General features: G+C 38.4%; 1 protein-coding gene and 1 pseudogene across 4 annotated transcripts in view; both read right to left on the bottom strand.

The window, feature by feature from the left end:
• The window catches only part of ELOVL6 (ELOVL fatty acid elongase 6), a 134716-nt gene that overhangs the window by 93840 nt on the left and 18174 nt on the right, over nucleotides 1-22702 (bottom strand). The window lies entirely within an intron of this gene.
• LOC111186164 (small ribosomal subunit protein eS26 pseudogene) overlaps nucleotides 1-22702 on the bottom strand; it is a 52448-nt pseudogene that overhangs the window by 11880 nt on the left and 17866 nt on the right. The gene's annotated exons all lie outside the window — the stretch shown is intronic.

Raw genomic sequence — 22702 nt, 5'->3', positions numbered from 1 at the left:
AATTCAGAAGTTTTAAGTTGTGTGCACCATTCTGGTTAGTGTGACGGCATTTCAGTGCCATCCTGGTCCACCCTGCTCTGAATCCCCAGCATCCACTTGATTCGCCCCTGACATCCAACATCAAGGTCATGGCTCCAGGGTCCAGGGTCACCCGGGGCAGACACTCCTCCTACTGACAGAAGGTCAACACTGTAGTAGCCCAGGGCTACCTCACAATGCCTATATCATTCACTTCACTCCTTCTCATCAAGTAGGCATTTTGTCGTCTCACATCACCACAAGGGTGAGCACAGTACATTAAGATGTTTGTGAGAGAGAGACCACATTCACATAACTTCTGTTACAGTATATTGTTATAACTGCTCTATTTTATTATTAGTCATTCTTGTAAATCTCTTAGTGTGCCTAATTTAGAAATTAAACTCTATCATAGGTACGTGTGTATAAGAAAAAACATAGTATATATAGAGTTTGGTACTTTGTGCATTTTCAGGCATCTACTCGGAGTCTTGGAACCTATCCCCTGCAGATGAGGTGGGACCACTGTAATTTTCCCACAAATGTGGCAGCCGTGATTGACAACCCATTTCCCTCGAGAACTGGAACTTGAAAATGCATAAGACACATGAGTGGGTGGTCTGATGTCTGACTGCTGGCCCGTCTCCAACTGCAGAAACGTCATTCATTTCGGGGATCTTTGCAGTCCAAGAACTTCATCCTGGACATCCTGCCTTCACTAACTGTTAGTAATGTCTTGGGTTATAGGAATCTGCCTGACCTGTTAAACAGGATTTAACAGGGTTAATCTTGCTCCCATTCTAACTAGAATTTACGAACATCGCTTACATTCCCATCTATGCCTGTCTGAACTGTGGAATTACCGTCATTTGATGTAGTCAGTCTACTCATTTGGTCTGCCTAAGGAATTTTTGGACATATAGTTAAATGAGTTAATAACCAGGGAGTTCAAATCTCCAACAATAAGAATGAACACTTGCTCTCTTTATAATCAAACTGGTCCTTCCTCCTTCACGTAGATCATGGCATTTTTCTCACTCATAATGAACAGGTAAAAGACATAATTACTGACTTCTAGTTAATTCCATTGCTATTTTTTTTTGAAGATTTTTTTTTTGATGTGGACCATTTTTAAAGTCTTTATTGAATTTATTACAATGCTGCTTCTGTTTTATGTTTGGTTTTTTGGCCACAAGGCATGTGGGATCTTAGCTCCCCGAGTAGGGATCGAACCCGCACCTGCTACACTGGAAGGCAAAGTCTTAACCACCGGACCGCCAGGGAAGTCCCTAATTCCTTTACGTATCACTTGACTGGGAGCTTTTTGGTTGTGTAGCCATTTTTTCCAGTTATCACCAATACTACAGCATACGAATTCTTCAATATAACTCATCTTTAAATTGCGGTTTTATCTTTTGAAAAGGTTATTAATTATACCAGTGCTAAATCTTCTAAAAAATATTATCAATATTATGACTTGCTGATTCTCCTTCATACACATTCCCCTCATCCTACACAGAATGGCTTATCCCTTTGTCAAGTTCCTAGACCCTTAAATCTACCAGTTAAAAGCTAATTAATAACCTATCTCTGTACCATGTACCTAGCAAGTCCATAGTTATTTTAGGTTGGACCATAGTGTTGTGTGAGGAATATCAAACTCCTCATCCCAGGGTCTGACGAGGATACATCATTAAAAGACAAAACTAACAACCTCATTTGACATTGCTAGACATGGCATATCTCATCAATGTCAGCTCAAAGAAACAGAAGTGAGATTTACATGCAAACTAGACTTCAGTGCTGTTTTTCATTTAGCTTTACAATAAAATAGTTTCTATAAATATAATGCATTATGCAGTATATTATATTAATTACTAATTACTTCATTAGTTCAATTATTCTTTAATGGCAGTCCTGAATCTGTGGATAAGGTCAAAAAATTTAATGCTCTGATTTCATATTTTGCATTTATCGAGTAAATTCAAACCAAGTTCAGAAGGGGCTAGGTTGTCTAGAAATAACCCATCCCAAGAAATCTCAGCCATTTCGTAGGCTGACTAAGAGCTCTGCTACTCTAAGGGTAGTGACAACCAGCATCCCCAGCACCATCTAAGATTAAGAATCTATATTTCTACAGACTGACTTCCTGAAAAAGGGTTCACTTTGATCAGGATTCCTGAGGCGATTTGGATGCACATTAAAGTTGGAACAACACTGTATTAGGAAATTTAGTTTTCCACCAAGAAAACAACAATAACAACAGGAACATAAGGTAAATGACTTTCATAGCACAGGAAGAGTGGTCTTGAAATAAATTTGTCAAGAGACTGACATAGCAACTTCAAAGCAAAAAAAATACGTAATCTGTCGTATAGGGGCATTCTCCATGATCTGCTGGATACTAATAGTAATACACAGTATGTCAGTTTCTATTACAGGTGAAATAACCCACAAAACGAGGTAGTTCCCTGCATTTTGATTCCAGCCCAATCCATAATCCCTATGGATTATTTACAAGAAATGGAGAGCCACAGGGAGTAGTTATGGATATTTCAGATACTGGAAAGGCAATCTTCCACTGTAAATCAATAAACTTGGCACGGTGCTTACAGCATATACCTACAATATTTTACTGGCTTTAAAATCATACATACTTAGTCCATTTCCAATTTTTTGATGATGAACATGAACATTTTATATTAATACCCTTTTTTCCCCAAGAGAACCGTATTAACCATCAGTGGGCTGATGAGCCCCTTAGGGTACAGATGACTTAAGAGGTCCTTCCTCAGGAGTCAGCCGTGGCACTGCTCTCTCCAACCTTCCACCGTCCCTAATCTGCAGAAAGGATCTTAATGACATATAATGAGCCAGGATGGATGCAGTTAGTGTCACCCCACTTGGTTGTTGCCCAGGAGTGACCATCGCCAACAAAAACACAATTTGCAGCTAAGTCTTTAAACAGATTCTCCTTGCTTTGAAGAACTGAACTAATTCCAAATGGAACAACTGCAATCACTACAAAGAGGACGTCTGCCAAGAAATACATCGGTAAAAGATGGAAATTCCAGCACTTCAAAAGAGCTAATTTTAGAAGCCAGAACCCATCAATTGTTGAAACCTTTCTTATCTTGTCCTCAGGCAGCCGCCTCTCTCCTTTTGGTCTAACTTGCTCTGTCACTTTCAACACAAGCTCCCAGGAGTGTGTTAAAATCCTCATCCTAGAAGGCCGGGGTTCATGCCAGCTGCAGGAGGAATTTGGTTGCGTTGTGGTGGGGAGGGTGTCAAGGTTCAGGGGAAAGATGTGATTGGGCAGCAGACCAGGCAGACAGAAGAACAGGAAAGGGACAGAAGAAAGCTGTGCAGGGTGGTTCCAACTAGGCTCCAGTGCTGTTTTCCATTTATCTTTACAACACATTTTTTCTATAAATATATATTACATTATCCTATTCTATATTATATTATTTATACACAAGATATAATACAAGTCTCCCAATTACTTCATTAGTTCAATTATTCTTTAACGGTACTCCTGAATCTGTGGATAAGGTCAAAAAATGTCACGCTCTGATTTCATGTTTTGTATTTATAGAGTAAATGCAAACCAGGTTCAGAAGGAAAGAGTTCTGTTTAGACCTAGGTAGAGAAATAATCCATCCCCCCACATAAAGAGGGGACAAAGAGGGAAAACAAAACCGATCAAGAAAGGATCGTTTCCCAGCTACTCATTACCTACGCCCACTCTGCAAGGTGAGAAACTCAAATAGACAGGATATCCAGGTAGAGGGAATCCTGGCCGGCAGCCACCTACTCAGACACTGATGAGAAAGATGTCACCAAGACCATTCCCAAGCTGAGCAGTTTACCATAGTAAAGGCTTCTGATTTGGTTCTAGAAAAGAGGTGAATCAGTCTATCCACATCTGTGATCACAAATCAGGACAAAGATGAGATAGAAAAAGACAATTACTAGAAACAGAAAAAGATTCTGGAATAAAACAGATATGGGTTTGAATTCTATCTGGAGCACCTTCTGCTATTTCCCTGTTAAAGTATCTTCCTAAGACTAGACATTTACCTGCCTGCATAGAAAAATTTCCACTTAGAAAAGACCTGTTATAAGCAGAAAAAACATGTTATAAGCATCCCCAAATTGATAAATGAATGTGTTCCCTATAGATTTTAGAGAGTTTAATACCTTCCTAATCGTGTTCTTAGTTGAATTCTTACTTTTTTCTTTAAACCAAGCACATAATGAAGCGAGTGAGCAATTGTGTTGTTAAAAAGTAAAAATCTGAGTGGAAACTGTTTCTTCTTTTCTGCATTATATTCCATACACTTCCAAAATAACCCTGAATATGCATGCATTCAAATTCATACAACATTCTCATTGCCTGAATTGCCAAACTTAAACATAGAGGCAGCAAAAATTAAACTCATAAATTTTGTGTTCTTTGCTTATATAGATTGATCTAGATTTGTTTTTGATGATTCTCCATAAATATCCAAACATACTGGCAATTTCCATATTAATGTAAGTCACTATATTGTCTGGCAAAAGGAAATCTCTTACTCATCACCCGTCAATAGCCAATTTCTAAAACTGATGATTTCTCAACAATAAGGAAAGTTAAGCAAATATTTTCAAAAGTCCTCCAATTTGCATTTTAAAAAGCTAAAAAATGTTTAAAAAATTTAAAAAGCAGAATGCTTAAAACATTCTTGACATGATTTAAATGATTTTAGATACTAATTCACTGTATGATCCTTCCATTCCTATACTTTAATCTTATTATTTGGTAATAATATATATTGATAATTTAAAAATAAAAATATATCTTTAAAATAAAACTAAAATTCTTAGCTGAATTTCTATACCTCTTATAAGTTCCACATGAAAGAGATTTTGAGGCCTTCTCATACTATTATTATAGTAATGAGTCACCAATGAGACCAGTATTTGGGTGTGAATGATAAGACAGGTGCTTGGGTGTGTCAGAAGATTTATATGTAATTATTTACCAAAAGGTTTTACTAATTAGAGCAATAATGAGATTTGAAATGCTTTCCCATCCCTAGGAGCCAGTGCTCTCGGGCCATAAAGAAGTCTAGAAGGCAATCTAGTGTCATAATTAAGAGGAGAGACTTTGGAATGAGAGATCCTGGACTTAATACTTGCTTCTGCCACTTAGTAGCTGTACAGTTTTTGGCAAATTACTCAATCTCTTAGTTTCTCAGTTTCCTCATCAGTGAAAAGGAAATAATGAGCCCTTAGCTGCCTAGGAGTACTGTGAAGATTAACTTAATGGCTTGTGCTGGATGCATTTAGTAATCAGCAAATAAATATTAATCTTATTAGAGAAGCTGTAGCAGTCAGCAAAAAGAAGTCATTACCTGAAAATATGAACATCTCTAAATTCTAAACTGTACAGAAATCCTAGGGGTAAAAGGGAGGTTCATCTAATAACTGATTAGAGTAAAATGAATATTCACATGAGAAGTAATTCGATTCTAAATAGTGCACACTTATTGATTTGGTTCTTGGCACTCCAACACCCCCCAAAAAATATTTTTACAGCTTCATACTCTTTGGATTGTTATAATAAGAAACAGTTGCCCTTAGAGACTACCGAAAGGTCACATCTTACATCATCCCATTCCCGGTTATGGACCTTTCTCTTTGCAGATCTTTAACTGAAGATACCATCAAAGAGGAAACTGCTGAGAAAAAAACTCATCTGTCACAATGGAATCTCATCAGTTATTTCCCTGGCATTATTTTACAGCTGCTATTGTCTCATTATTATGGTTATAAAACCTTTACCTGCCTAAACCTTTCCTCTCTACCACCTGGTTCAGGATCTCCCTTGTCTAGAAAAGAGCAGGATTCTCTCCGGCACAGAAAAATAATTAATTCAGTGAAAATACAGATAGTGCCACGTTTGGCCTTTCTTCCAGGCAGTGAGTGATTCCTGACACCAGCTTCTCAAATTTTGAATATGTTTGAACCTATGAAACATCTGGAGATCTTGTTAAAATGCAGGTTTTGATTCAGTGGGTCTGGGGTGGGGCCTGAGATGCTGCATTTCTAGCAAGCTCCCCAGGGATGCGGCTGGTCCACACACAGAGCAAACTTAGAATTAGTGATGATTATGACAACTAGGTCACTATAGTGTGTGTGTGTGCGTGTGTGTGTGTGTGTGTGTTAGATGGCTAAAAATATTTCAGAAATTTTTAGATGAAGGAGGGGGAAGCACTCGCTGCACTGTCCTAGAAACCTTATTTCAAAATGAACACTTGGTTCTTCCAAAATTTGCTTTTTCAAATTGGCAAAGACAGTTTTTTATCTCTTAAAACAGGCTCTCAAACCTATGTGACCCCTCCATAAATAAAGACACTAGCCTGTGAGAGAGCAGGGAGGACACAGTAGTTGATGAATAACTTCTCTGATATACCCTTGGTCACTTTTTTATGTCATGAGCTTGTGTCTTTTAGGCGGCCAGGGCACACTGACAGATACAAAGAAAATTACAAACGGAATCTATGTTAGGAAAATTTCCTGGTGTCATGCATAAGACTTTTCATATTTAATAATAATAATAGTAAACTATAATTATGGTACATTTGTGGAAACTATACCATTCTGTACAAAGTAGATGGCTGGTGTCACTTCTGAAACCTTATTTAAGACCTTACTTAATCTCTTACACAAAATATTTACCTTTGAAACAGAATGACAGCATTTACCACCTACCTATCTCTCTTGAATGCTTTAAACCTTAAGAGAGAGTGGGATAATTTAATAGATAGTTATTAGACAGTGGGATGAAGTTTAACTGATGATGGAACTCAATTGTTGATGTAAAATCCAGAAGAATGGTTGGGTGGATGGTTCCATATAAAGGAAATAAAGTGTAATAAATGCTTCTTTAGGGTTTATAAGCTGTTGACACATTTTATCCTCCATGTAAATCTCTTTCTTAAAAGAAGACAGTTTTCTTTTTGATGTTTTGGAAATTAAACTTTTAAATCTTATGCTTTCATGTAAAAAAGGAAGTGAAAAGTATTATAAACTTGAAAAATTTAAGGATGATTTTACAGATTTAAACAAAACTAACAGATCTTTGTTTAAAATGGGATCCACCGAACTTTCCAGGGCCATTCCTGAAATAACTCTAGAGTTGGAATAATGGGCTGTTTCTTACTTTGTAGTTTCTTAATGCAAAGTAAGCAGCTTTACAGGGCTTAGCTGTCTCCACTGACCTAACAGCATTCTTTACCTCATTTGCAATGAAACAGAAATAGTTTTTTCTCCAACCATGATTTAATACCAAGGCACAGTCTTTGTCTATTAAAAATACCGATTCCTCTTTTATTTAGAAAAGTTAAGAAATGTAAAAAGTCCCAGGCGTTGTGTCATCAATATCGATTTCTTAATGTCAAGTTTAACATTTGATTTGCCTCTCTCTCCAGTTATTTTTTTAGGCTATCTCTGTCATCAGACCCAAACTCTGCCTGAATTTCTTATCAGCTGCCAACTTCTGTCTTGTACTGTCACCACTGGATGGAGTAGAGCGCTTGGTCCTCCATGGAAATAAAAAGGAAGCAGCAATGTAATGACCAAGACAGAGACTCCTATGCTATGCTGTTCTCCAACTATGAAACTCCGTCTCTTATTTGTAATTACCTTGGAGGAGAAACGCGATTCTGGCTGCTGTAAGGCCAAAAATGTGGTAGAAGTAGAAACGACAAACGCCTTCCAGAAAGAGAGGGCTGAGTCAAAATCCTACCCTTTTGACAGTTACTAATTCTGTGCCTGAGCCCCAGCTTCCCTATCTGTAAAGTAGAGAATATCTTCCTTGTAGCATTTTTTTGAGAATTAAATGAGTAACACATTTTAAGCACATGGTAGGCACTTAATTTATAAAACCCAATAAATTTTAGCAAATTTGGGGCACGACTGCTAACATATTTTAAGAATTCCTTGAAAATATAATTTTAAAGTATATATTGACCACATTTACCTAGACAAAAACTTTTACTTCTTAGAGTTTTCAGATGTTAAATTATTATAATTGCTTGTTTAGAACTAAAGCATAATCTTAATTATTAATGACTTTGTGGTTTTAGAAATCCTCTTCCATTTAGTTACACATATTTATTAGCGTGTTAATAGTAATGACATATCATTTAAAAAGTTATTTAAAAATACAGGCACCAGAAATGATTAGCTCTGGGACCTGAGAGTATAGGAAACTTTCCTATCTGTAACAAAAAATATTTGTTTATAATAGAGGGAAAAATAAAACAAGAAAAATGATAACTCTAAAATCTACTGAAATTATTTAAATGCATTTTATTACAAATTGGATAATATTTTACGAAATCAAAATTTAAAAACTCGTACAAGTATCAGGATTTAACTATGCTATAGACATTTGTTGGAATATTTAACTTGACTCTAACACAATTTCATTCTTTTCAGACAGTAAGAGAGACCCATGTTGTCCTGGTTCATATACTCATATCTACACCCAGAGATTGCTCAATATACCATGGTAGAATGGCTACATTTTCCAGGTAGATTTTAAAGAATCAGAATCAATTGGGCAGATAAACAGACCCAATGTCTCTAATATCTTCCTAAATCAGAGGTTCTCATTACCTCATCTCCAGGGTAAGATTTTAAAACTCCTAAGCTCCACATCCAGAGATGCTAAGGTGATTTTGCATGGGTGACAGTAAAAGCCTCACAGGTGATGACAACGTGGGAAGTGCAAGTCATGTTCAGAACCAACTATGCTAAATAATGAGAATGGCTACAAAGCAGTGCAGGAATAGTAAAGCACACAAGCATTAAAAAAGACATTGAACAAATGTTCTCTTAAGAATAGTGCCTTAGTGGGCATACTTCCAAATATGCCTGCTGTCTTCTCTTTAAATATCTACTGAATAAGGCTCAAAAAAAGGATAGAACAAGAAGAGGTAGACAAAAAAAACCCAGAACCTACTGGAAAAGGAAGATTCCATCTGAGCCACCTTGAAAATGCAAGAGATGGGTAGTTGTTACTGAACCTGCCACAGTTGGTAAAATCTAAGTATTGGGAAAGTTAAAATGTCTTCTAGAGTGGTGGAGGGGAAGAGGATTAGGTAACAAGTGACCTGGAATCAAGATGTGATTCTCCCTGAAGGATAGAACTACGCAGACGGTGTAATGAAAGTAAGGGCTTTTCTAAGACACTTCCATGCCTGACTGTGCTCTGTCTAAAATCTTACTAATGTTCATGAACAGAAATAAAAGGGCTCCATGTGTGATGAATTACATACTTTGTTCTCAGCAAAGAAAGGACAGGAGAATTGAATTCGTTTCTCTAAGCAGTTAGTTTTGTACTTCCTTGGTTAATTAAATAAATTTTACTAATAAATGTCTGCCTTGGAACAAAATGTATCATGAAACAGCAACCACACCAAAAGCACAAAATTATTCCTCAAAAAACATCTTTCATATGGTAGCCCGTGGCTGGATATTTGTGGCTATAGGAAGCCACGGCCAAACTGGTAGAAGGTGCCCTTTCCTCACTCACTCAGCTGATTTAACAACCTATGCAAACTGGCTAGTCATCATGTGGACCCGTTTTTGGAAGATTTGGAGAGGGGGGCGGTCCAAGAGTAAAAACAGGGCCTCCTTGGTTTCCTTGCAGCAAGGCCAAAGCGCCAGAGAAGTTAGAGGTTCATGAGAGAAAGGCTCAAGCATTTCATTTACCCCGACACCAACTTCACTTGTTCCCTCCATAAGTTACTGCTAACGGAAGCATAATAAGAAAATCATTTGGAATATGCAATGTAAAGCAAAAAGAGCCATATGCCACATAACATTACACAGTATTGGTGGGGGTGACCGAATAATCTGTAATATATTTCTTAAAGCTATTTTATCTTTCTTTAGAAAGAAACCCAACGGCAATTCACTAAACATTTACTGAGTGCCCACTACCTCAAGGAATTATGTAACTGCTGTGGAAGATATAAAAACACACTCATGGGGTTACACATATTGAATTAGCCTAACCGACACTTTGTTTCATTATATTAAGTAAATTTTTTAAAAGAAAGGAAGTGGGAAATATATGTTCATGAAGTTAAGACGTGAACCAGAGATCAGTGCTTAATATTTTGACATCTAATTGAAAATACTTTTCTAGGAAAAGGAAGAATTAAACAAACACATATAAATAGTAATTAAATACTCAGTTACTTTATTTATAAATACAAAGATAATCCAAAGTTCATGGATGTAGTACCCTGAAAACTAAGTTTGCCAAGTCAGTTAATTATGCTTTAATACACAGCTTAAGAAACTCATTACATTATTTTCTTGTACTTATTTACAATTTAGTGCATTTATTAACATATATATTACTTATGAAAATCCAATCATAGTATACATTCCTATTTTAATTTATATTATATAAGGGCACATCTTTCCATGTCAGTACATATTCATCCATCTCCACAGAAATAGTTGTCAGACCACATAATGACGGTTGTATAGATGGTCCATAATTTAAGTAACCCAATTTGAATACCACAAAAATTTTAAACCAAACGTGATGTAATTTACTTTTTGCCACCTATGGGATCAACCTACACATTTTCTCCAATTGCGATCTGTTTACTGAGATAGAAACACAGCTCTGATGAAGAAAAACTCCCCACCTATTAACATCTTTCTGGATCCCTGGAGCACCATTCATCAAGAATCAGGACAAAAAAGTTTAGCAACCATTCTCCAGTTAGTGATCAAGAAGTTGGATAATGCACTAAGTTACACAGCCAGCCATGACTCACAAAGTCTTAGCCTCAGCTCTAATGCTTTAACTTACTTTGCTTTAACTTACTTTGCAGTTGCTTTGTTTTATCTATTCTATTCACTTCCATACTTACTTTGTGATTTGAACAGTTTTTTCTCTCCTTTGTCTGTAAAATGGAGGCAATAATATACCTGCCAGAATGACAGTAGTATTGGAATATTGAACACTTTATTTAAAAATTATTTTCCTTTATTCATTTAGTCAGCAAACTTTCATGGAGTGCCTACCACGTGCCAAGGTACCAGAGCATACCCAGGGGAACAAGACAGGCAAATCTTCTATTGTCATGGGATTTATAATACACGGGAACTACCAGTCAATAATATATATGAAGGCAGTTTTAAAAACTGATGATTAAATTATTGTGCTTAATCATATGAAAAAAGATAAATGTTTTTCAATTTAAATGAGATTTAAATTTTTACTATAAAAATAAGAAATACCCAGGGTTTAAAAAAAAAAAAAAGAGAAAGTCAAGTAATATAGAAAGGGTGCAAAATGAAAGCCAAGTCTCCTTCCCTTTCCCACTGACTGACTCCCAATTCCATTCCTCGGATTTTTATGCATATTTGTGTGTATCGATATATGCATATGTACTTTTTAAAAAATTCATATTTTTAATACTATTGTGCATCTTGATGTTTTTCACTTACAGCAATGTATCTTTGAGATCTTTCCACATCAGCAGGAGTCTCTATCTCAGTTTTTTTTAACAGTTCATAGAGAATGAAAAATTACCCTCAAAAATGACTCCAGAAAGTTCAGGAATTTCTATCCTTCTACCAACGTATTTCCCCACACTCTCTAGCATTGAAAGTGTGCAAAAACTTTAATCTCTCATAACCTAAAAGATGAAAGTGGTATCTCATTGCTGTTTTCTACTTTCTTCAGTTTTGAGTTCATTTAAGCCCTTTTTCATGTCTCCTGAAAGAAATGGTTAAGAAACATTTCCTTTGCTGTAAACTTTCTATTTATGTTCTTTATCTACCTTATTACTGAGTTATTTGTCTTTCTTATTGATTTGTAAGACTTCTTTTACAATGAGAGAAATTAGTACGTAAATCAAACACTGAAATAAAATTTAAATCCTTTTTTAAAACAATACAGTGAGGGTTGGTTTACCACTTTGTTCCACTTATTAAATACAAATACACACACACACACACACACACACACACACACACAGAGGCATGCACTATTAAATACGATGATTTTTATCACTTTAACAGTGTGTCTGGTGGATCTTCCCATCATAGCACTTGGAGCTTGACCTCATTCTGCAGTTCTGTAATATTCCATGGCTTCAATGTGCCATACTTCATTATACCAGTTCTCTATTGGGAAACATTTAGATTGCCTTCAATTATTTGCTATTAAAAACAATGCTGCAAAGAACATTCTTGCACCTGCATCTTTTTGTACACATATGTAAAGGGGGAAGTCCCAGTCATGGGCAAAATGTATGTATGTTGAAAAGTCTTGACGGCTATTGCCTAAAGTTCTCCAAGATTGTAGCCATTGATTGTCCCACCAATAGTACATATGACTGTCTATTTTCCCATACCCTCAACACACTGATAGTGATCAAATTTTAAAATCTAGCTCCTTCTCGACACTTTGCCTGGAGTCTTCTCCTTTTACTCGTCCCCTCACTCATCTACTCCTGCCATCCTGGCCCCTTAACAGATATGCTACTTTCCTGCCAGATAGAGCCTCTTCTTGGGCCCTTTCCTCATCCCAGCATTTCAGAACCTGCATAGCTCACCCTCATGATCTTATAGTCTTTACTCAAATGTTATCTTTCCTAACATCCCTGCCAAACCAGACCTTCCAGCTGTTCCCAGTTCTGTCCTGGCCTTCCTGCTTTGCTTTTCGCCATAGCATGTATCACCATCAGGCATACTAGATAAACCAGAAATATACATGGTTAACTTATTTACCATCTATCTCTTACTACTAAAATATAAACTTCATGAAGGCAAGGATTAAAAATGTTATCTTATTAAAGAATTGTCATAGCTATGCCATTTTACTAGCTTTAATGCACATCAACTTCATGGTAGTGAAGCTTCAGATAGCTTAAATTTATTCAAATTATCCACTCTAGGCTGTTGTAACAATAAAATACTAAAAGCATGCATGTCGCCCATATGTTGCTACAATGTGTGCTGATTTTTGGAAACATGTTATTTTTTGTAGAAAGTGTAACCAGAATGGGGAATAACAAATGGCTTGATGTGCAATACCTAGTACAGTCATGTACCAAATTAAGAGGTTAGGAAATAGGTGCACAGCGAGGGAAGGAATGTGAATATCTCACACACTGATCCCTTTGAGGTTTTAACTTGCTTTTCTATTTAGTAGGTTCTCAAGGCTTATTGGAAAACTTAAAGATGGTTCCCCTGACACAGGAGATTGGTATTAAAATATAATTCAAGTCATTACAACCAACAAAGAATGCTGCTATGTGAAAGAATGCCATCCCCTCTTACAATAGTGGTAGCAGTGTATAAGGTACACCACCACGGAGGGCAATTTGACAATATCTATCCGCATTTCCATTGCAGTTTGATCCATGTATATCCTACAGGTATACAGTATCTCTAATAATAAAGGATTGGAAACAACACAAATGCCCATGTAATGAAATGATATGCAGCTTCAACAGTAACAAAACAGAAGCTCCTTTTCCACTGAAATAAAAACAATATATGTATGTGTGTATAAAATATGTTTAAATTGTAGCATTAAGTGAAGAAATTAAGATACAGAACATTATGTATTAGATACATGTGTGTATCTAAAATTAGAAAATAGAATATTTTTGCAGATTCTGTATTTGCAAATTCTTCTCCTCACTAAAATTTATTGCTACCCCCCAAATCAACACTTGCAGCGCTTTCAGGATCAATTGTGGACAGTGACTCAAAATGTTTGTGTATTGTACCAGGCTTGACTGAAAGGCAAGTCTTATCATCAATTAGTATAAAATGCTATAAAGATGATAATACAAGTCACAACTAACTTTATTATGAGAAAATCTGCCAGAGCTAAATAGGAGTTTAGGGGTTTTAAATGCAAATATCAAATGGAAGAGTTAGGGGGTTTAATGGCAAAGATCAAAACCATTTCAAGGGCTTCCCTGGTGGCGCAGTGGTAGAGAGTCGGCCTGGCGATGCAGGGGACACGTGTTCGTGGCCCGGTCCGGGAAGATCCCACATGCCGCGGAGCGGCTGGGCCCGTGAGCCATGGCTGCTGAGCCTGCGTGTCCGGAGCCTGTGCTCCGCAACGGGAGAGGCCACAGCGGTGAGAGGCCAGCGTACCAAAAAAAAAAAAAAAAAAAAATTCAAAAAACTGTAAAGTATTTATGAAGGTGGTAGTATCAAGTGGGGCTTTCTGGGTAAGTTTTCAAAGCAGGGAAAGGGGATAGATATTCCAGGTGACAAAAATAAAAGGAAAAGGATGGTATGGAGATGCATGGGAAATAAGAAATTCTTCAGTTTGCCATGGTCATAAGCTATCCATAGAAAAAAGGGAGAACTAAGTATAAGACAGGAATGGTGAGTTGAGGTCATACTGCAAAGAATCTTGCATATCAGGTTGGGAAATTTGAGTCAATGGATAGGCAACTTGGGAGCAATGGAAAGGTTTTATGCAGAGTTGCGAAACAATGTTTCTGAACGCTTCCTGACAAGTTAAAAAGAATTGTTGGATTAGGAACGCTTGTTTGGTGGAGAGCCAGGCAAAAATAAAATTGTGGCTCACAGACAAGCCAGTAAAAGCTACCTTTTATGGAGGGCTTATAAAATGCTAGACGTTTGTAAGCAATTTACGCCTCTTACCTTGTTTAATTCTGGCCAGAACCCAATTTGATTACCTCAATTTCACACTGAGAAATGAAGGCCCAGGGAGGTTAATGAACGTGCCCAAGTTCAGCAAACCATGAAGTGTCAAAGGTGGATCTGGATCTCTGTGTGCCTGCATCCACAGGATAGGCTATATGCTAGGCCATAAAACAACCTTCAAAATATTTTAAACGATTGAAACTATACAAGGTGTATTCTCTACCACAAAGGAATGAAATTAGAATGAAATAACAGAGAGAGGTCCCAGGCTTTCATATGCTGCTTCTTTAATGACACATTCAGGAAAAGGAAAGTTGAGGCCATGGTTTTAAAGAGAAAAGGAAAATTGTACTTATATCATGGGTATTATGACCCAAACACTTTTAGATAATTCCACTATCACAAGTCTGCCATAGAGATGCCATGAAGATTTGTTGGAAGGCAGAAAACAGGATGGAAGGTAGGCAGGTAGGCTGCTCATTTCTGATGAAAGGAAGGATTTCCAAACATTAATGCAGTGTGTGGCCTTTCTGTGCATTTAATTTTTATAATGTTTATCCTAATCATGGCAAATATATAAACTTGTGCAGCAGGTTTGACCTTTATTCTGCAAAAAGAGAACTGGCTTCTAACTAGTTGGACAAGCAATACAGATTGTTTGCTTGGCGTCTGCAAACAACAAGAAATTCAAAATGGCAGCCCTCTCCAACATCCTCTCAGGTGAAAGTGGATGTGAAAGAAGAGTGTGATGAAAACGCCAGGGAACCTGTTTTAGCTGAACCATATGATACTGTCATTTCACAGGTCAAAATACTTAAGGATTGGCAATTGCATATAGCTCATCCTAAATATTACTTGGGTTTGTGAAAGAAGAGGGCACTTCCACCATCATGTTCCTATCTGATTTGCATGGGATTTTTTCCTGCCTACTGGAGCTACTCCAATTTCTGAGGCTGGCTTCCAAGCTGCCAATCTACCCGCATGTATCCAACCTCATTCCCCACAACCTCAAGTCAACCTCAGTCAGGCAGGGCTGCGCCTCCTCTCGGCTACAGATGCTTATCAAATCCCACATTTTAATATCACTGCAAGAAACAGAGTAGGTAGGAATGAGCTCGGCTTGCCCAGCGCACAGAGTCATGGAAGGGCCACGCTTTAGATGTTCTCCTTCACATGTAGGGGTGTGGTGGGTCAGGAGCATGGGTTCCGGTCTCGGGAGCCGGGCATGCTCAAGTTCGAATCCCAAGTCAGTCAATCACTCGCTGTGGGGCAGAGGTGAGCTAATCACCTCTTTGTGACTCAGTTTCCTCAACTATAAAATAACAATTATAATGCATTCCCATCAGGATTATCAGGGGAATTTATGAAATAAGTTATGTGGAGGTTGTCAGTAACACCTGCTTCAAAAAAACACAAACATTTACCCACACATTGGAGAGAAGCCAGGATGAATTTCTGAGGACAGTCAGTCCTACCTTGTCCACCTGCACCCTTTAGCGCACCAGGGCAGGTGGAAAGGAGGGGTGGTCTTCTCTAAGCAAGATGACCGATTAGGCTTCTCTCCCTTCCGAACAAAGTATCAACCAGGGATCCGGCTTTCAATACCTCTGGCCACCTCCCCTGTCAGTGACACAGAGCCCCAGCACTCCTGGGATAGCTTATCAACAAAGCCTGGCTCAGAGCCCATCTTTAGGGAAGATACTGTCATGTCAGCATTATCCATTTCCCTGGGGACTGAATTCTAGCCTGCTATCTGGTGAGATTAGGAAGTGGCTTGGGCCACATGAATCTGGCCCCTGGGCTGGAGTGTTCTTTGACATTACATCACTGACTTTCTTCTAAAGATTGCTCTAGGTCTTTGGTCTAGGACCTTGGTCTGTCCTTACCTTACCGCCAGAAAAATCATCTAACTCTCTTGAGCGATAATTAGGCGGCCAGATGCCTGCCTTTCTTTTCAGATAACAAAAACTCTCTTAAATTCTTGTGTTTCTGCTTTTGTCCTGGCTAACAGAGAGCAGCTGAACACTGCCTCTTAATCTCAGCCCTCTGTACAGTCATGGCTTGCGTATCAGAGAACATGCAGTTTTCTCGTTACCACCTTAAAAGTAAACCCCCAGTTCTCCTTTTTGTCAATCCAACTATAATGAAAGCTCTCAAGGTCCCTGCCTCTTAATGGAGTCTTTCTAAACATCCCACTATAGTGAATTTCTTTTCTCATTTGCTGTAATTCCTATATTCCAGCACTTGAATATTTGCTCTGCTGTATGGCACCTACCTGTATTTTGCATGGACATTTGCCTTCCTGAATGGATTGTAATTCAAATAGATTGAGATATTTACAGAGGGTCTGTCTAACACTCATAGGACATTGCCTTCTTCTCTGTCTTCTGGCCTCTCTCCTGCATGTCATGCATACTCTGATCTTCTAGTAATTACCAGCTGGTTTGACCGAAGAACACACTGATCAGCCTGGATGTGCACAGCTGAGCACCAAGGCACCTGAAAGTCTCTCCACTAGCAAAGTATTAGGTACAATGAGACACTCTTTTGGTTTCCTGGAGTAAAAACTCAATCCTCTCTTCAAAAAACAACCATGATTAGAATTTTGGTACACACACAGTTAAAACTGTACTAACTGTGTATATGTGTGTATGTATGTGTGTATACAATGTGTGTGTTTTACAAACTGGCCAGACTGTTTTTCAGGCAAGTATTTTTTCCCCGTAGCAATATATCATGTACATTTTATGTCAAGATATATTCCTCAGTAATATAATTTTAATGGGTATATAAGTGTCTACTAAAGGTTTTTCTGGTTTTTTTGAGGGGGAAGGGGCAGGTAGAGGACCTTTCCATCATACTATTCTTGAAAAGTGATCTCTGTCAAGCACATACAAGTAGCTCACTGACATCATTTTTTTTTCTTAATATATACATAGAGTTCTTATTTTCTTAGCGGCAGAAGAACAGAATGCCTACTTCAATGTTTAAGGCTGTTTTAATGTTTTGTATAAAACTTATCGAGGCCTTTAGGTGCTGACAAATATCAGGCCAATTAAGGAAGTTCTTTCTTGTACTTTTGGTACAAAATTCTAAATTTAGTGCTTGATTCCAATTGGAAAGTCCAGTTGGGGAGTGTTTATTAGTTAAGATTAATGTTTTAGTAGAAATTTTGCCTTCGTATCACTATATGACTAGAGCCCAGAATATAAGTGAACATAGATTACTGAAAAAATATATATATATTAAAACTCTTCAAAAATGAATCAGTACTTTATATCTGTATTTTTAGCTCGTTAGGTGAGCATTATATTGCTGTAAATTATTGGAATAAGAGTCCAATCCAAAAGATACAATCACAATTGTTTCAAAAACTGCTATCTCATGCAGTATATTCCCATTGATCTGGGCCTTCCTTAACAAAATGAAGCCCACCCTGCCACCCATCCCTACCCTTTTAAAATATTTTCTTTGGAAATGGTTTCTGTGATTTTCCCAATAAGTGCGGAGGTTGCAGGCCAAAGTGGGGGACGGAGTACAGCCTAGTGGGTGGAGCCAGACTGCCCGGCTGTGAACCCGTCTCTAACTATGACCAACTATAGCTGTAGGACTGTTTGCGAGTTACTCATCCTCTCTGTGCCTGAGGTTCCTCAGCTGCAAAACAGGCCCCGTTACAAACTGTATTTTGTAAAATGGAGGGTTAAGTGAGTCAATGTTCATAAAGTCCATCTTAGGCCCAGGATAGGCTCTCAATAACTGTTAGCTAACTGTTAGTTCTCTCTGGATTCTCCCTTAGAAAACCACAACAGTTTTGGGGTTTTTTTTTTCCTTTAATTATCTCCTTTAATAAAATTTTAAATCTCCAGCTTTAAAGGCATGCTTTGTGATGTAAATCTGAAAAGACAAGTTCTCTGTTACGTATGAAGAGACTTGCCTTCTCAGCATTCTGTGAAAAAGTATTTTCACTGCTAAGGCTAGGTGAGTGCTGCCATTATAAATTAGGGTTATCCAGGACAGTATGAACACTTGAGCTTTGGATGTTACTTCCTACAGCGGAATACAGTTGATCCTCATTGTTGCAAATTCACCTACTCATTAAAATTTATTTCTCACCCCCAAATCTAAACACACAGTGCTTCCATGGTCATTCGTGGTCATTCCCAGAGTGGTGTTTAATTTGAGTTGCCCGATGCTTGCATTCCAGGCTGAGGTCAAACAAGGCAACGCTCTGCCTTGTTATTTCAACTCTCATACTGTAAAAAAGTGTCCTTTTTTCAATCTACTTAGTGTCACATTTTCTGCATTTTTGTGTTTTTTGTTGGCGATCTCACTGTTTAAAATGGCCCCCAGTGCTGAAATGCTGTCTAGCGTTCCTAAGTACAAGGCTGTGCTGTGTCTTACCGAGAAAGCCATGCGTCAGATAAGCTTCATTCAGGCCTGAGTTATATGGTGCTGTTGGCTGAGAGTTTAATGTTAATGAATCAACGATACATTAAATAAGGTATCTTTAAACAGAAACACATAAAACAAGCATTGCTTGGTTGACAAAAATATGACCAGGGGCTTGCAGGAACCTAACCCTGTATTTCCTCTAGAAGCAATGGTTCCGAATTTGCTAATTTAGTATTTCCAGCAACTTTATAGAACATAACTAGTCAAGTAATGAGAATCAACTGTACCTCCTACAAAGAATGTGGATCAGAGGTAGACAGTACTAATCCATCCCTGCAAAGGAAGAGCCTTCTGGAGTATAATTCACACTTCATACCAGTTGCTTAGGTGACTGATTACCTTTCTTCTTGAGAAATGTGACCTGAATTTGCTTAGTTTAAAATAAGTTCCTGCAAAAATAAATACTTGCATTATCCCAAAGTACTTAAAATTATTGCTGATTTTTTTTTTTAACTGTGGACTCTGCAAAGGGCTTTTTTTTTAGCCTTATTACAGTGAGACAATGGACCTATGTCCCCTGGAATATGGAGACTTTTCCTCTGAACCTGATGCTATATAGTGCAGGAGAAACACATGACAACCAACACTCCCAGATCTCCCAGACCTGCTTTTCCTCAGGTCCTAAGTACAAGAGGAAAAACAGAATTTGGAGCCACACTGACTTTTCATATGTTCAGGCGATACCTTCCAGCAGCCCTGTGCTGAGTCAACCTACAGGTCTGTGTAAGAAAGTACAAAAGGCACAGCCTGCATCACCATAGTAGTATGCTGTTTCATCCATTGACTTCATCTGCTGTCTATACATTCAAATGGCACCTCTGGCCTGCTTCTCCGCCTTGACAATACAAATTGCTGGGTGTGACTTAGTCAAGCATGAGAATGCACACAAACAGGGAAACGTGAACTCAGGCTGTCATGGAAGCAAGCAAACTGGGATCCCAGCAGACCAATTTGTCCTCTGAGTACTAGTCCCAGGACGGCAATAACTACTCCAGATTCCATTAATGCCCCGAATGATACCCTCAACCAGTCATTTTCTCGTCCTACAGCATCCACATCTGAAACATTTCAAAAGACTCCTGACCATCATCTAAACAAACCTTTATAAGACGTAGGCACCTTGGCTGATGGAGTAAACTGCCTTTAGAAAAATGGGATTTTAAAAAATATTTTCAGTAAAAAGGGACAATGGCTCATACCATAATTCCATTTTGTTCTGCAATGGATGTATCTTTTGATTATAGAAAATGTTTCCCTTTAAAAAAGAAAAAAAGGGCTTCCCTGGTGGCGCAGTGGTTGGGAGTCCGCCTGCCGGTGCAGGGGACACAGGTTCGTGCCCCGGTCCGGGAGGATCCCACATGACGCGGAGCGCCTGGGCCCATGAGCCATGGCCGCTGGGCTTGCGCGTCCGGAGCCTGTGCTCTGCAATGGGAGAGGCCACAGCAGTGAGAGGCCCGTGTACAGCAAAAAGCAAAAAAAAAAAAAAAAAAAAAGAAAAAAAGAAGGGCTTCCCTGGTGGCGCAGTGGTTGAGAATCTGCCTGCTAATGCAGGGGACACGGGTTCGAGCCCTGGCCTGGGAGGATCCCACATGCCGCAGAGCAACTAGGCCCGTGAGCCACAAATACTGAGCCTGCGCGTCTGGAGCCTGTGCTTCACAACAAGAGAGGCCGCGATAGTGAGAGGCCCGCGCACCGCGATGAAGAGTGGCCCCCGCTTGCCACAACGAGAGAAAGCCCTCGCACAGAAACTAAGACCCAACACAGCAAAAATTAATTAATTAATTAATAAACAAGTTTAAGAATGGGGCAGTTACACCATTAAGAAAAAAAGAAAAAAAAAAACTCTTAGACTTGATGAGAATGGATTCATCACCTGATTTCTAGATCTGCAGGAGGCCATCATAATTTAATTTACCCTGTTATTAAATAGTCTATGGCTGCAGTCTGCCAAAAGAACTTGCTGAACTGTAAAAAAATTGCTTGGTTAACTAGTTGGTCCTTCTGCAAGATGCTTTGGAGAAAAAATAGGGTGAAATGACATTACTTTCAATGCAAACTAGAAATAAAAAACATCTCAAATATAGGGATATAAAGCCATTCAGTCATTTTAAGTACATATCTTAATGACGAAAGCTGTTACTTCTGAACATAAAAAAAAAAAAAAAAAAATACCAGACGGTATCTCTTTTTGCCTGTGGCCCTAGTGAATCAGATTGGACTCACTGAGAATTTTCTATTGACCTTAGGTTCTCTCTTGCACTGAGCTGGATATTACTAGTGTCAACACATATTCACCAGACTGGATCTGCTTTTCCTCTGTTAGACCTGTTAGTCATGGATGCAAAATCCACAGGTATAGAATATATTTAGAGCACAGGAAACTGCCATGTAATATACCATGATCTTTACCTGTATTTTTACTCTCACCCTAGAGTTGCTACATCTAAGTATCTAAATCAATCCCAAGAAATTAATGCAGTGAATGAACATAATTATTTCTACAGAGTGCAATTAACTCCTAGGACACTTGTTGTCTATTAACCAAACATTCCTATCTCTTCTTCATACTTTCTAATGTGATCTTACGGACTGTATAATCTAGGAATGTGTAAATTCAACATATTTTATAATTTCTGCTCACACTATAAGTAAAATTTATAATTAAGAAACTAAAAAGACAAACAGAATCATTGTTGGGCTCACAACATGATTTGGGACATAAAAGTATATAATGTTCTTGTCCATAAAACGGGGATGAAAATTCCTAGCTCACAGTGTTGCGTTGAGGGGACCATGAGACAATGTGAACGTACTGGGTAAAGTGTTCAATATTGACACATTAACATCAATGATAATAACATACCTAAAACTTATATAGCACATAGCGTTAGTGAATACTTCACACACATTAATTCATTTAATCAAGGCAACAACTCTATCAGGTCAGTATTATTTTCCACATTTTACAGATAAGGAAACTAAGGTTTAAAAAAAGATATGTTGGGCTTCCCTGGTGGCGCAGTGGTTGGGAGTCCACCTTCCGATGCATGGGACGCGGGTTTGTGCCCAGGTCTGGGAGGATCCCACATGCCGCGGAGCGGCTGGGCCCGGGAGCCATGGCTGCTGAGCCTGCGCGTCCGGAGCCTGTGGTCTGCAACGGGAGAGGCCGCAGCGGTGAGAGGCCCGTGTACCGCAAAAAAAAAAAAAAAAAAAAAAAAAAAAAGATATGTAACCTCCCCATGGTTACAGACCTAGTAAGTGACTGAACTGAACAAGGATTCAAACCTAGGCAGAATGTGGCCCTAGTGTCACTATATCATCCCTCGGTATGATATTACTAGCACGTGTTATGCGATCCAACAGAGACAATAATGGCTACTTACTCCAAAGTAGTGCCATGCTTTGGAAGGTTAGGTAAGATCTGCATTGAGTTTATGTACCGAGTTACTGAAGACGAATGATACATTCTGACATCAGTGATCCCAGCACATTGTCAATGTTGGGCCAAGTTTTA

This window comes from Delphinapterus leucas, chromosome 5 (genome assembly GCF_059928025.1).
Source record: "Delphinapterus leucas isolate spDelLeu-1000000601 "Yukka" chromosome 5, BTC_Dleu_Yukka2, whole genome shotgun sequence".
NCBI lineage: Eukaryota > Metazoa > Chordata > Mammalia > Artiodactyla > Monodontidae > Delphinapterus > Delphinapterus leucas.
The sequence above is the reverse complement of the archived record's forward strand: the minus strand, read 5'-3'. Positions and strand labels throughout refer to the sequence as shown.